The 14,882-nt window shown below is 42.9% G+C and overlaps 1 protein-coding gene across 1 annotated transcript in view; it reads right to left on the reverse strand.

Annotated features, from left to right (window-relative positions):
- FBXW9 (F-box and WD repeat domain containing 9) overlaps window positions 1-11,995 on the reverse strand; it is a 128,404-nt gene extending 116,409 nt beyond the window's left edge. The window contains exon 1 of the mRNA XM_085654456.1: window positions 11,911-11,995. The gene's annotated coding sequence lies outside the window, so the exon portion shown is untranslated. The remainder of the gene's footprint in view (window positions 1-11,910) is intronic.
- Between the last annotated feature and the right edge of the window lie 2,887 nt (window positions 11,996-14,882).

Consider the following 14,882-nt stretch of genomic DNA (forward strand, 5'->3'; position numbering starts at 1 on the left):
CATAGAACCGGGTCAGCAGAGCTGCTTTAGAGCCGGATAACCAGGTCAGCAGATCTGTTGTAGAGCCAGAGAACCAGATCAGCAGAGCTGCTCTGTAGCCTAGAACTAGGTCAGCAGAGCAGCTCTAGAGCCAGAGAACCAGGTCAGCAGACCTGCTGTAGAGCCAGAGAAACCAGGTCAGCAGAGCTGCTTTAGAGGGAGAGAACCAGATCAGCAGAGCTACTTTAGAGCCAGAATACCAGGCCAGCAGATCTGCTTTAGAGCCAGAGAACCAGATCAGCAAGGCTGCTTTAGAGCCAGAGAAATAGGTCAGCAGAGCTGCTCTAGAACCAGACAACCATGTCAGCAGAACTGCTTTAGAGCCATAGAACCGGGTCAGCAAAGCTGCTTTAGAGCCAGAGAACCAGGTCAGCAGAGCTGTTGTAGAGCCAGACAGCCATGTCAGCAGAACTGCTTTAGAGCCATAGAACCGGGTCAGCAGAGCAGCTCTAGTGCCAGAGAACCAGGTCAGCAGACCTGCTGTGGAGCCAGAGAAACCAGGTCAGAAGAGCTGCTTTAGAGGGAGAGAACCAGGTCAGCAGAGCTGCTTTAGGTCAGCAGAGCTGCTTTAGAGCCAGAGAGCCAGGTCAGCAGAGCTGCTCTAGCTGACACTGACTGACTGACACTGACTGACTGACACTGACTGACACTGATTGACTACTCTCTACTATTCTACAACTCACTCTCTACTACTCACTCTCTACTACTCTCTACAACTCACTCTCTACTACTCACTCTCTACTACTCACTCTCTACTACTCACTCTACTACTACTCACTCTCTACTACTCACTCTCTACTACTCACTCTCTACTACTCACTCTCTACAACTCTCTATTACTCACTCTCTACTACTCTCTCTCTGCTACTCACTCTCTACTACTCTCTACTACTCACTCTCTACTACTCACTTTCTACTACTCTCTACTCTCTCTCTCTCTATCTACTACTCACTCTCTACTACTCTCTCACTCTGCAACTCACTCTCTGCAACTCACTCTCTACTACTCTCTACCACTCACTCTCTACTACTCTCTACTACTCTCTCTCTCTGCTACTCACTCTCTACTACTCTCTACTACTCTCTACTGCTCTCTACTACTCACTCTCTACTACTCACTCTCTACTACTCGCTCTCTACTACTCGCTCTCTGCTACTCTCTCCTACTCAATCTCTACTCTCTACCTCTCTACACCTCTACCTCTCTACACCTCTACATATACACCTCTCTCTACCTCTACTACTCTCTACCACTTACTCTCTGCTACTCTCAACTACTACTCTCTCTCTACTATTCACTCTACTACTCTACTACTCACTCTCTACTACTCTCCACTACTCACTCTCCACTACTCACTCTCTACTACTCACTCTCTACTACTCTCTCTACTTCTCACTCTCTACTACTCTCTCTACTACTCACTCTCTGCTATTCTCTTCTACTCACTCTCTTCTACTCACTCTCTACTACACACTCTACTAATTGCTCTCTACTATCCGCTCTCTACTACTCTCTACTACTCACTCTACTACTCTCTACCACTCACTCTCTACTACTCTACTGCTCACTCTCTACTACTCACTCTCTAATACTCTCTCTAATACTCACTCTCTAATACTCTCTACTACTCACACTCCACTACTCACTCTCCACTACTCGCTCTCAACTACTCGCTCTCAACTACTCTCTACTACTCACTCTACTACTCACTCTACTACTCACTCTCTACTACTCTACTACTCTCTACTGCTCTCTCTACTTCTCACTCTCTACTACTCTCTCTACTACTCACTCTCTGCCATTCTCTTCTACTCACTCTCTTCTAATCACTCTCTACTACACACTCTACTAATTGCTCTCTACTATTCGCTCTCTACTACTCACTCTACTACTCACTACTCTTTACTACTCACTCTACTACTCTCTACTACTCTCTCTCTACTATTCCCTCTCTACAACTCTCTACTACTCACTCTACTAGTCACTACTCTACTACTCACTACTACTCACTCTACTACTCTCTACTACTCTCACTCTGCTACTCACTCTCTACTACTCTACTACTCACTCACTACTACTCTCTACTACTCACTCTCTGCTACTCTCTGCTACTCTCTACTACTCACTCTCTACTCTCTACCTCTCTCTACCTCTCTTCACCTCTACCTCTCTACACCTCTATCTCTCCACCTCTACCTCTACACCTCTACCTCTCTCTACACGCACACATATGCACATACATATATGCATATATATGCATATCCATTTATATATGTGTATATCTATATATATACATACATAAACATATATATATAATCTGCATATCTATATAAATACAAATATAAATGCATGCATATATATATGCATACATATGCATGTTATGTACATGAAAGCTTGAAAAACACTAATACAAGCATAGCTAAAAAGCCACCCAATTACAAACAGAATTGCTTTAACTTAAACGAGGGCGAGACCTATTGCATTTTCAATGCTTGTTTACTTTGGTTCCATCAAGAAGGCATTCAGATGTGTCACACATTTGCCATAAATTCTGAATGTTAGCACTCTAGTTGCTCATTAGATCACTGTAGTAAAGCTACTGCTCACCTGGGAAGTCTGCCGCTGGTATTGAAAGTGCATGTTTCAGTCTGCATGTCAGAATTTTTTAATGAAATAGAAGAGGATTTGAGAAGTCAAAATGTGCCCTAATTTTTCTTTCTGCAGCACTAATCATAATTTCTATGGCAAAATGAACCCCCTCATTTTGTTCCTTTGCAAATTAAATGTTTTAAGTGTTACCACTTTATTCCAATCAAGATGGCTTCAGGTGTGCCATACTTTTGTCATAAGTAAGACTGTTAGCGCTCAAGTTGTACTTTAGAACACTCTGGGACATTCTGTCATTGGGCTATACTTGGGCTACATCTGGGTGATATTTGTGCTACATTTGGGCTCTTTTGTCTCTGGTGGCCATCTTGGGAGACTTATTTGTTATGAAGTTTCCCAACTTCCTCATTTACTACAGTCTCCTCAGTAGGAAATAGTTTCAGTTTTTTACTTTGATTCCATCATGAAGGCATTCAGATATGTCACACATTTGCCATAAATTCAGAATGTTAGCACTCTAGTTGCTCATTAGATCACTGTAGTAAAGCTACTGCTCACCAGGGAAGTCTGCTGCTGGTATTGAAAGTGCATGTTTCAGTCTGCATGTCAGAATCTTTTAATGAAATAGAAGAGGATTTGAGAAGTCAAAATGTGCCCTAATTTTTCTTTTTTCAGCACTAATCATAATTTCTATGGCAAAATGAACCTACTCATGTTGTTCCTTTTTAAATTAAATGTTTTAAGAGTTACCACTTTATTCCAATCAAGATGGCTTCAGGTGTGCCATACGTTTGTCATAAGTAGGACTGTTAGCGCTCTAGTTGTTCTTTAGAACACTCTGGGAAGCTGCAGTAGAACACAAAGGAATCAACTGACAGTCTCTGCCCTTGTTGGATGTACATGTTTTACTGAGAATGTCAGACTTCATTCTCACATGGCTGAGAAAGATAATGTGAATTTACAGAAAATATGCTCTCAGTTTAGCTTATAGATCACCTTCCAAACCTCTGTGGGAAAAGCATGAGAAAATAGTTTTCTCTCAAACATGATTCATGATATCCCAGCAGAAGGCTTTTTCACATGGTAAAATCACCTTAGAACACACCACAATTCCGACGAGCCACGAGAAGGTACTTCCTTTGGTGATCGCACTCCTTCCAGCATTGTCTATTTGAAGGCGCCCAACACCGCTCGTGTGAGCTCATGGAGCGATAACGATAAAATTCTAAAGTTCTTAAGATATACAAGTGGTATATTTTTCTACTCCCATAACAGGGAACAAAGGACAGTGTTTGTGACTATCAGGCATATGTACATTTATTCTATCACCCATTGAGGTGTAACAGGGATCGTTTTTTTGGTCCTGAGGAAGAAAGCCAAGGGGATGGCTTCTGAAACATGTCGACCTTGTAGGAGGTGACTCATTATAGTACACCATCTACACCTCCCCACTTTTACTATTCTCAGCCAGGGAAGACAATAAAGTATTTTCGTTCCACTAGCCAGAGAATTTTTAACCATCTCACATTTTCTTTTCACGATCCCACGCACTACACATACTCACCAATCACTGAATAAAGTGCTCCTGCGTCTACGTAAGTCGTAGCACGCCCCGTCCCGTAGAGGGGCGGGAAGACCCCAATGATGAAGCATGACACTGAATCAGGTATCAGTGTATGAGGGGTATTTTACAATTTTTTTTAAACATTGCCCTTCCCAAAAATTGAGATCCTTTGCACCATTTTTCACAGGATATTATTGGTCCAACAGATTCCTCTGAATGGGTTTCTCCTATTGTTCTTACTAAAAAAAGGTCCGTAAACCCGACATTGTGTGTGGACTTGAGCTCCTTCAATCAGAATATTTTGGTGGATTGTCATCCCCTTCCTCACACACAGGAGATGATTACTAATGTGACACACAACTGTAACTCTGTATGGTGCTTTCAAATATTTACACCCAACATTCAGGCTTGCATACACGGCGAGCTTCTTTCAGAAAATGATAGACGCCCTGTTCTGTGATATGCCTCATGTCCAAGCCTTCTAGGAGGATATATCGGTTTTCAATTAAACTAAAGAACGCATGCAAGCATTGGAATGAGTGTTGCAAGTTTTATAGTCCAGGGGTATGACAGCGAAACCTTATAAGTGTGAGCTTTTGCTGAGAGATGTGGAGTACTTAGGCCACATGATTACGGAGTATGGCATAAAACCTATGTTTTGTAACTTGGAAGCTATTATTAATGCTCACCTGCCTAGTAGTAAAGATGCCCTGCGTTATTTTCAGGGGCTCTGTGAATACTATGCCAGATTTGCACCTGGTTATGCTTTGACTGTGCAACCTTTGAGAGCACTGCTAAAAAAAAGGTAACACGTTTGAGTGGAACAGTCAAGTTAGTACAGCATTTGAGAAAATCAAAGGGTTAGTATTCACTGCCCCAGTTTTACAATTGGGAAAATAGTTTATAAGAGCTGATGCCAGTCTCAGAGGTCTTGAAGTTGTTTTTTTTTCAGTGGGTTAAGGGGCTGGAGAACACAGTTGTATTTGCATCTAGAACGTTGTCGGATGCTGAAAGTAATTTAGCTCAGCTCTTTACGGAGCCGAATTGTGGGGTTTCGACAATCTCGATGAGATTAGTAGATCAGAACACAAATTCTTTAGGGACCTGATTGTGTTACCTCAGGGCACCCCCTTAACTCCCTTGATATATGATCTAGACAGGCGCCACATTAAAGACCTGGCCAAACTTCGCCCACTGCTCTACTGGGCACGCCTAAGGAGTACTCCCGAACTTGCTAATTATGCGGAGGCTTTTGAAGAAGTAATGGGGCTAGACACCTGCAAGAGGATAAAATGGATCGCAAATGTCAAGGCATTAATGAAAACTCTTGGTCTTACAGATTTATGGGACACTCACAACCCACCAAGTAAAGCGGAACTCAAAAGCATCTATTGGGATTGGATAGATGTTAGAGACCTCAGCACCCCAAATGCAGGAAGGCTTACGGAAGAATTCTTCCAACACAAACAATCTAGAGGCCTCAAACCGTACCTGGACATAATCCAGATCCCTAGGGATAGGGCACTATATACTCAATTCAGATTTGGCTCACTCCCAGTTCATGAATTCACTGCAAAGTGGCGTTCCTCCCATCAGACTACTGCAGAATGCCCATCCTGCGGGGCTCTAAAAGAAAGTATTGCACACCTCATGTTCGTTTGCCCTGCTTACATAAGTGCTAGGTCCTGTTGGCTTACACCAATCTGCAAACAATTAGGCACTCTTGACCACCGAGTCGCCTTACGTATACGGAGAACTGATCCAAGTACCACTTATGTTTGCGGAGTTGCCAAGTTTCTGGGCCGAGCCTGGCTAATCAGGCGCAGGGCTATACGTAGGACGACCCAAAATTGATTTAGAACGCCCACGAGCATCTATACAGGATAATCGTAGTTGCAATGTTACACTCTGTCCCATGCAGGGAATACCATATACCTCACTTTAATCATATTTCATTGTTTTAATTTGCATTCATCAAAATGAAATTTTTATAAGCAGAAATCAGCTTTATATTTTAACCCTTTTAACCGTTTGATCGTATCGTATTGCCACAGTTCAACAATTTTAATGTAACAAATTGTATTTCTTCCTATCTCTCTTGAAATATTGTAGAAATGTGATGCTTTTATGATATTTATATTGAAATAAAGCTATATTTGACTTGACTTGAAAGTAGTTACAGTACAATAGAAAGGGAGTCTTTAGCATGTACATTGGCCGTCCAGAAATGTAAAACTTACATTTGAGGTACCACTTGTGATGTTTAGACAGACCATAAACCTTTGGTGTATCTTTTGAGTGGTAATGGTTTGGGTAAAGCATCTGCATGCTTAATACATTTGCTGTCAAAACTGAAGGAATATTATTTGGTTGTCAAGTATATAAAAAGGGGGCAAAAATATATTGGCTTGTAATCGGAGCATCACACATTAGAATGAGGCTATGGCTAAAGATGAAGATTTGTTGTAGGAACTTCATTTTATAAAGACGGGTTGGCCTGCTGAGAAAAATCTCACAGGAGAACTCCGGAGTTTTGGTGAAATAGCCATGCAACTGTTGCACAAGAACAATATTTGTTTAAGAGGGTGTGTGTTTGTTCCACCTTCTGAAGTTAGAGACAGAATTATAAGAATTGCTAATGAGGGACACATGGATGTCTCTGCTACTTGCAAGAAGTGAAGGCAGATGTACTGATGGCCAGGTTTAGACAAACAAGTATCTAACTATATTGATACTCACATTGCATAGTTTCCGATTAACATTGGATAACCTCTACCAAACCTTTGTTCACAGTTCCTTTTTCAGAAAAAGCCTGGGGAAAACTATCCTTGGATTTTTCAGGCCCATTTAGTTTGTTGCCCAAAGACAAGAGGTATCTAATAGTGGCTATTCTTTTTCAAAATGCATCTATTATTCTTTTGTGGAAGCTGCCAATTCTGATACACTCATTGCTTTCCTGGAAAGTATTTACTTGTTAGAGGGATCCCTGTGTAGTATTGTCACTGACAATGGGATGCATTTTGTGTCTAGATAAATTACTGAATTTATGAAAACATGAAATATTAAACATTTTCAAATGGCTTTATATAGCCCGTCATTCAATGGTTTGGTTGAGAGGGCTAATCGCATTTTGAAGGATTGTATTCAAACTACGATAGAAGCCAATATTGATGTTGCTCAGTTTCTTCAAGATAAAATGTGGGTGTATCTCACTACTGCACATTCTACAACTGGAGTGACCCCTTTTAAGCTTCTCTCGGGTAGGGATGCCAGGACCAAACTAGTACCAGTCTTGTTGTCTGAGATTTTGGTGGGCAGACCTAGTGTAGCTAAGAGTAATGACATGACTCTATTGAAACATACAGCGTTGGATAAACAACAAGCACGAAAAACTATTATGACAACAGGAAATGTGTTGAGATTGTCCAAATGAATGTGTTTAGAAAAGGGACTCTCTTTGTATGGTTAGCCCCCACTTTTTGCTTGGTGCCTGGTGTGATTTCGAACTGGAAGTGCACTTGGCCCCTGCTAACCAGGTTTCCAGTGCTAGATCTCTTTCCCCAAAACTGTATATTGATTGGCACAACTTCAGCACCCCTATAAGGCCAGAGTAAATGGTACCCCTGGTACCTAGGGCATGGGTGCTGAAAAAAAGGCCCTCTGGGGCTGCAGCGCTATTGTGCCACCCCGGGACCACCTCACCAAAGCCATGCACTGCATGTCTTGGTGCAGGAAAATCCAAAGAGTGGATATGGCACGCAGTCCTGTGTGGCATTCCTCCCATGCACTGCTTATGGTATAGGTAAGCCACCCATACTGCAGGCCTTCAGCCCTAAGGCAGGGTGCATTATAGCCTATGCGTGGGCCTATCTGCATGAGCCGATAGGCCCCTACAATGTCCACCTATTCTGTGATGTTCTAAGTGAACAGGTAATCCATAAAGAGTTCATGGGCAGGATACTCATTAACACGAGTTTCCTAGCTCAATGATGGCTTCACTGATTTCTAAGGTGTTTTGCCTTAAAACGTCTCTGCTGCTGGGTAGGCCAAGGGTTTCTGACTCTGAAGGTGTAGTGCTGCTGAAAGAGCTTCAACAGCATGTGCACCAGAACAGGTACCTGAAAGTACAATTAATGTAAGAGGATACAAAGATGTGTACCGCGGAACAAAAAGCAAAACAGGAAGCAAAATGTAGGGCGGGAAAATGAATTAAAGGGAGCCAGAAGGGGATGGAATGAAATAAAGGGGACAGAATGAGTGAGATGAACGAGGTGGAAGCACAGAATGCGAATAGAGATTAAGAGAGAGAGAAGAAGACAGAGCCTAATAGAGAGAGACAAACAAAAAGAACAGAAAGAAATCGAGGTGATGAGATGCATGAAGAGAAAGCGAGTGCTATGAAGGGGGCAAGCAAAAGAGAGAGATAGAGACATATGGAAGAAAGAGGAAGAGGATCTAAAAAGAGGGAAATTGAGTACATCTGTCGGAAAAAATGGAAGTTGGGGAAAGCTGAGCCAGCATAGAATGACATATGGACACAAGTGGATGGACAAAAAAAGTAAAGAAGGGGCGGATAAACAGGAATGGAGTGGAAAGATATTTATTGTTTTGCCAATAACAACATTTTTGTAAAGAATGTTGATGCCCTTTTTGCTCCGGTGAAATGCTGGTTAAAAGTAAACAATGATGCTCATGATGTGGTGCGCTCTGGTTTTGTATGGAGCAAATGTTGATGGGCAGATCAATTGATGGGTTGCCTTAATCGCAGGGACAAATCACCCCCACGCCACCCATGGAAACCAAGGTACTTTACTGGTGCTGCTAAAAAGCCATCTGAAGGGACGCAGTTGTGCATTAACTTCATGGCTCTTCCTCATTAGGAACAGGCGAATCCAGTCATGTGCTTTAGTTTCAGTTAACTGTGTAATCTCATTTTAGTACAAGGGGTATAATTAAATTAAAGTAAACCAAGACTACAGACCCCAGAATGCAATGTGATGTTAAACAAAATCCAAGGTGGGAGTCTTGTCTCACAAGTTTCAAGATGTCATCCAAATCTCCTACACATGGGCCACGCATTGAACTGTATGAATGCCTCAGCCATGCCTCTGAGCACTGTGGGCCTCATGGAAGAAAGCAGGTTCATTCGATCAGATGTTCGTGATCGAACCAGTTGCCCACCTTTCCAAAATTTAGAATTGGTGAATGAGCAACGAGAATAGCTTGGGGAACATTTTTAACGTGGTTACCATTGCTGGAGAAAACACTTCCTTGGTAACTATACTACACCGGACACTGTAAAGCAGGAGTTTTTTCATTCTGAAGCTTAATTCCTGATCGCAAAGTGGAAGTTATTGTGCTTAGAATTTATTACATTCGCCCTGTATTGAGCTGCGATTTCAATAAACCGATTTCAAGACACATTTTTTACATACTCTAAAGCACTCATGTCTAGTAATTGTGTGTATTGTTTATTACAATGTAATATAATTCTTTTATGGGCATAGTTCAAACATTAACTGCAATTATGATGGGGTTTATTGTTTAGTAATTTACATCCTTGTGTCACAACCACTGCAATCTCCAGCATCCACATTTCAAGCAAACTCATCCTCCTCGTCCCCTATCACCATTGGTTTCACTTTCTATTCATGTTTAGAAAGCCCTACCTCTCGGCTCAGCGTGCTTTTTCAGATGTCTGCTAAATACAGGAAGAAAGAACACATCATGGTTTGGATCAAGAAATGAAAGAGGGCAGGCAGCTGGAAACCTGGCTGCTGTTGTAATAGCACGCAGACACATTATTTATTATCACTTGAGTAGCCCGGCAATCAGGATTGTACGGCAGGTCATCTGTAATGGAATTTGCAAACGAACCCACGCTACTTTTACATAAAAACAAGCACAAGAAATGAGAGGTTGCAGTTTTCCGGGCAGCAACCTCAACCATTGAACAAGACATACTTGCATCACACTACTAGCGCATGTTACCAAAATTAAATCATTACTTACTGACTGCCTTTTGGTTTTAAAACTATTAATGATAAGCCTGCTGCTGAGCGAAATGCTGCTTGCCCAACTGTTTGCCCACACTACCACAAAAAGAGCATTAGAATTATCTGCTTTTACCTCTGCACATCTACTGGGGATCCGCTGGACTCTCAGCACAGTGTACTTCATTTTAGTGCACTATATAAAGAGCCAGTGTCCTACAATGTGAATGACTGGTTTCTGATTAAAAAAAATATTCTGGATAAATAAAGGAGAATTCATCACCCTGTGCACAGACTACCAGGCAGTTCAATTCTCAAACCAGCAAAAACAGTTCTTCATGCAGGGCTCTAGTGAATGGAAACAGTAATGGTAGTGATGCTAACTCTACTACCACTGTGACTAGTGACAAAGATTGTGGTTGGTTTCCCAGGTCTGCTGAGAAGTTGTGTGTTGACAACAATCCTGACGAACGTGATAGTGGAGAACACAAAACAGGAACCTGTATACACATTTAGTTCTCATATAGTTAAATTACCCTCCGAATTGTGTGATTACATTATGTCTTAAATCTTGTTTTTGGTTAAGGAAAGGTGGTGATGTAAGGAAAGGAAGTGATGTAGTATTTGGCATAAGAATGTGCATCTGAGAAAAGTAGAATATGCTTTCTTTATATTGTTGTCTGGTATGTCATAGGCATTCCTTCTGGGAACGATGATGATATCAAGTGCTGTATTGGTTCTGGAACTTCAGCCTTTTGCCAGTGTTGCCTGCTGTTCTTTGGACCTGTCGGTAGTTGAGGCGGTCGTAGGTCTTTTTCATTAAGGGATTATTAATCTAACTACAACGTGGCTCCTGTTTATTTTTGGATTGCGTGATCTATGTGAAGCAGCTACTACACCCCCATATTACACCTCTTGCTATATCCTTTGACCCCGCGTATAATTCATTATTGAGACAATGTATTTTCACTGAGTCCGGACTCATTAAGTCTGAAATTCGTCTATGACAGCCCAACATCGGGTAAACTCAGTGAGTCGTCCAGACTAAAACAAAAATACGAATAGACATCGATGGAGAATCCTGAACATTCAAAGCGTAGATCACTGTGGCATCTAGGTCAATAGGAAATTGGTGTTGTGCAAAATGCACGAGAGTATAACAAGTATTTTGTGCGAGACAGAAGAGAGAAAAAGGTGCTCAATAAGTGTATGAAGGGAGGTGAGAGACAGGATGTTTTGTGAAAAAGTGTGAAGGGGTACTCTGTAAGTTAATGAAGTAGTGGTGTGTTAAACTGATGCTCTGCGTAACAGATCAGCCTATGTTTTTAGAAAACAAATATGCTTTTGATTGTGGAATGGTAAATGCGCGAGTTCGTTAAAGAGTGAAGCACAGTTTTTTTCTACACGTAATGCCTTCTAGGCACCAGAGAATACTTAACATCTACTGTCCATCAACACAGTAGCTTTGAAAGCAGAATACCCACATGCACTATATTTTGACGGGCCAAAATACCACGAGAATATCCAAATGTGTCATATCTCAATATTCTGGGGTAGTGGTGCTCTTCATCCTGATTTAGGACTGTTCCTCTACTTAACCTCCGGTCATGTCTTAGATCCCTCCTCATCATCCAAATTGTCTCTGACTTCTCAAAGCCGACAGTCCCGTATTACACACACTCCCTTTTTCTTTTCCACATAAATACCTTTCAGCCGCTCGTCTTGCCTCCTCCCCAATAGCTTCGCGTCGCTAAGGATACCGGCTAGAAAAGGGAGCTCAACGCTTCCGACACGGTATGATGACGTCACGTAACCCTACGCCAATGTAGCCATTTTGGATCGGGGAGATGATAAGCATTAGAAAACGCCATCTTGGACTAGAGAGAAGTGGAGCATCACTGTACTCCTTAATACTCGACAACATTTAACACTAGTTAGAGTAGCGGTCTTTAAACAATTTAATGCCGCCCCCCTGCACCCCCAACCACTCCAGTGGGGGGAAAAAATCATCGGGCCTCCCTCAGAATTGTTCACAATTATTTATTAAATTGGCAATGTTTAAATATGACATTGCAGTTACGTTCTGTTGTTTTAAAAAAAAAATGCAATCAAACACATGATTAGTAAACATACTATCTGGTCAGGCAGGCCTTACTAACCTGTACAAGTATCCACAGTGTGACTATTACAAGGAGGCGCGCAACACCCATTGGACTCACAGGGCTTCAGCCCCCCCCACCGTCGTGTGTGGCAGCCCGGGATGAGATAGCTTCCCGGCGCATACACAGCCGCACCCGAGCACTTCACAGGTTTTTAAAAGACCATTTGCATGTTAATGAGGCCTCGCTGTTGTTTCACCCCTTCTAAGAGCCCCGCTCCACTCTGCTTATTTCTTAAAGATTCAGCCCCCCACCAAAATTTTTCTTAGCCCCCCCCCCCCGAAATTTGGCTCTAGTTGCGCCTCTGATTAGAAGTGTGGTGGAAGGTTTGAATATTTGGAGTCCCTTCCCTTTTGACGAAACAAAGCACAATCATCAGCATAATGCTTCTTTTGGCTAGCCAGTATGAGGGTGATTCCATTGTCTCCTTCTATGAATGCCTCCGTGAGCTAGCCAGCACATGCATGGCAGATGACCAGCCCAAAGAATTAAGAGCACAGATGATTCAAGGGTGCCGGAACAAGACTCTTGGAGATCTCATTTTATGGCAGCTGAACATTTGCCTGGGTGATATCCAAATCATGGCCAGATCTCATGACTTATCTGCTGCAAGAGCTACAGAGATGGATATTGCAATTACCCAAGCACCAGTAAAACAGTAAAAAAAAAAAACGTATCCTGAAACTAGAATGTGCAGATTCTGTGTGCATGAAAGCAAAAGCGTTCAAGTCCAAGGGACCAACACACTTTCAGGGGCTGGGATTCACTGTAAATATTGTGGCCAGGAGGACCACTCCCTAGACAACTGTCCAGTGCAAGGGCACACATACTCAAACTGTTGAAATATCAACTACTTCGCGAAGGTGTGTCACAGTGGTCTGAGAGGAAGAGGACGCCACTTGAGGTGGATTCCCGCGAAGGCTGTGCAGCAGCTGTCCTTGAGCAATCAGGAGCAGTGCAATACAGGCAAACACAAATGGTTGAGCGGATGATGGCAACAAGTGTCACCATTGGAGGAAGAAGAAGAAGTCTTCCTCATCTCGTTTGCAGGAGACCTGCAGCAACACAGAAGACCGTATCCCATGTATGTAGTTGAGATCGCTGGGTCTGAAGTCAGCCCTTATCGACACCAGGGCATCAGTAAATGTGATGGGCATACAATAGTATCGTGTATACACAAGAGGCTATTGAAAAAAAAAATCATTGCCTAGAGGGTGGAGAGGATTCTGAGTCAGAGTAATTCCTCCCAATTCTATTAATCACACACAAATTACAATAACTAACCATCCAGTGGTCGGTGTAAGTGCACTTTGATGGGAAGATGTGAAGGTTATAGTAAGGGAATGTTTAACTTCACCAATAGGTGAGCAAGGAAAAAATTCCTTTTGGTTTAGTTACCCTCACACACCCTAGTGGTGTCATGCTTCATCGTCGGGTCACCCCGACGCATATAAGTCGGGGTGGGCTCGACCACAGTGTTGGGAGCTCTTTGAAGAAATTGGAGACCAGGGGGGGCTGAAAGATTAAAAAACCTCAGGCAGATCCCCAGTTTCCCTTTATTTTTGGGTCTGTCTGGGTTAAATAAAAAGTCTACTTAAAAATATGGGTCTTCTTGGGAGTGTTATGGTCCTAAGACCCTAGTGCCAACATGCTTCAATCCATGCAAGGCCGTAAAGGTCCAGGACTTTCGTCAGGGCAAAGTAGGCCACCCTGGGTGACAGAAGAGGAAATTCCCTATCCTGTCTGTGAGACAAGGGCAGAGTAGCTGCTCCTTGTGAAAGTGACCGATTATTTAATCTGTCACACGTTGTACTCCATCTGAAAAAGAGAACAGAAACAACAAAACAACAACATATATTTGTATGCTTGCTCCGTGGTAATTCCAAAGTACGGTGTCCCTTAATCGTGCTTTGGAAAGAGAACACCTACATGTGCCAAGTGAGTCTATGACAGGGGTACTCACAAACTTTCTCTCGGGGGCCAAATTTACAGTGTGGTTTGTGGCCGAGGGCCGCACCGTTGGGGGCGGGGGCAGTGGGGGAGGGGGCGGGGCTAGAGCAAAAAAAAAACCTGTGACCATGAGGTTGAACACAGGCCCCTGCAGCAGACGCCTTCGTCCACTGAGCCACCAGACCCGGCATTCACACATCTCTATCTATCTATCTATCTATCTATCTATCTATCTATCTATCTATCTATCTATCTATCTATCTAGCTCTGTCTCCCTCCCTCCCTCCCTCTATCAATCTCCCTCTATCACTCTCCCTCTCTCTCTATCTATTTCTCTCTCTCTCCCTCTGTCTCCCTTTCTCTCTCCCTCCCTCAGTCTCTGTCTCCCTCTGTCTCACTCACTCTGTCTCCCTCCCTCTCTCTGTCTCAGTCCCTCCCTCCCTCCCTCTCCCTCCCTCTATCTCCCTCCCTCTATCTCCCTCTGTCTCCCTCCCTCTGTGTCTCCCTCCCTCTGTGTCTCCCTCCCTCTGTCTCCCTCCCTCTCTGTCTCCCTCCCTCTCTGTCTCCCT

The sequence above is a fragment of the Triturus cristatus genome, chromosome 4_1, assembly GCF_964204655.1.
Source record: "Triturus cristatus chromosome 4_1, aTriCri1.1, whole genome shotgun sequence".
Lineage (NCBI taxonomy): Eukaryota > Metazoa > Chordata > Amphibia > Caudata > Salamandridae > Triturus > Triturus cristatus.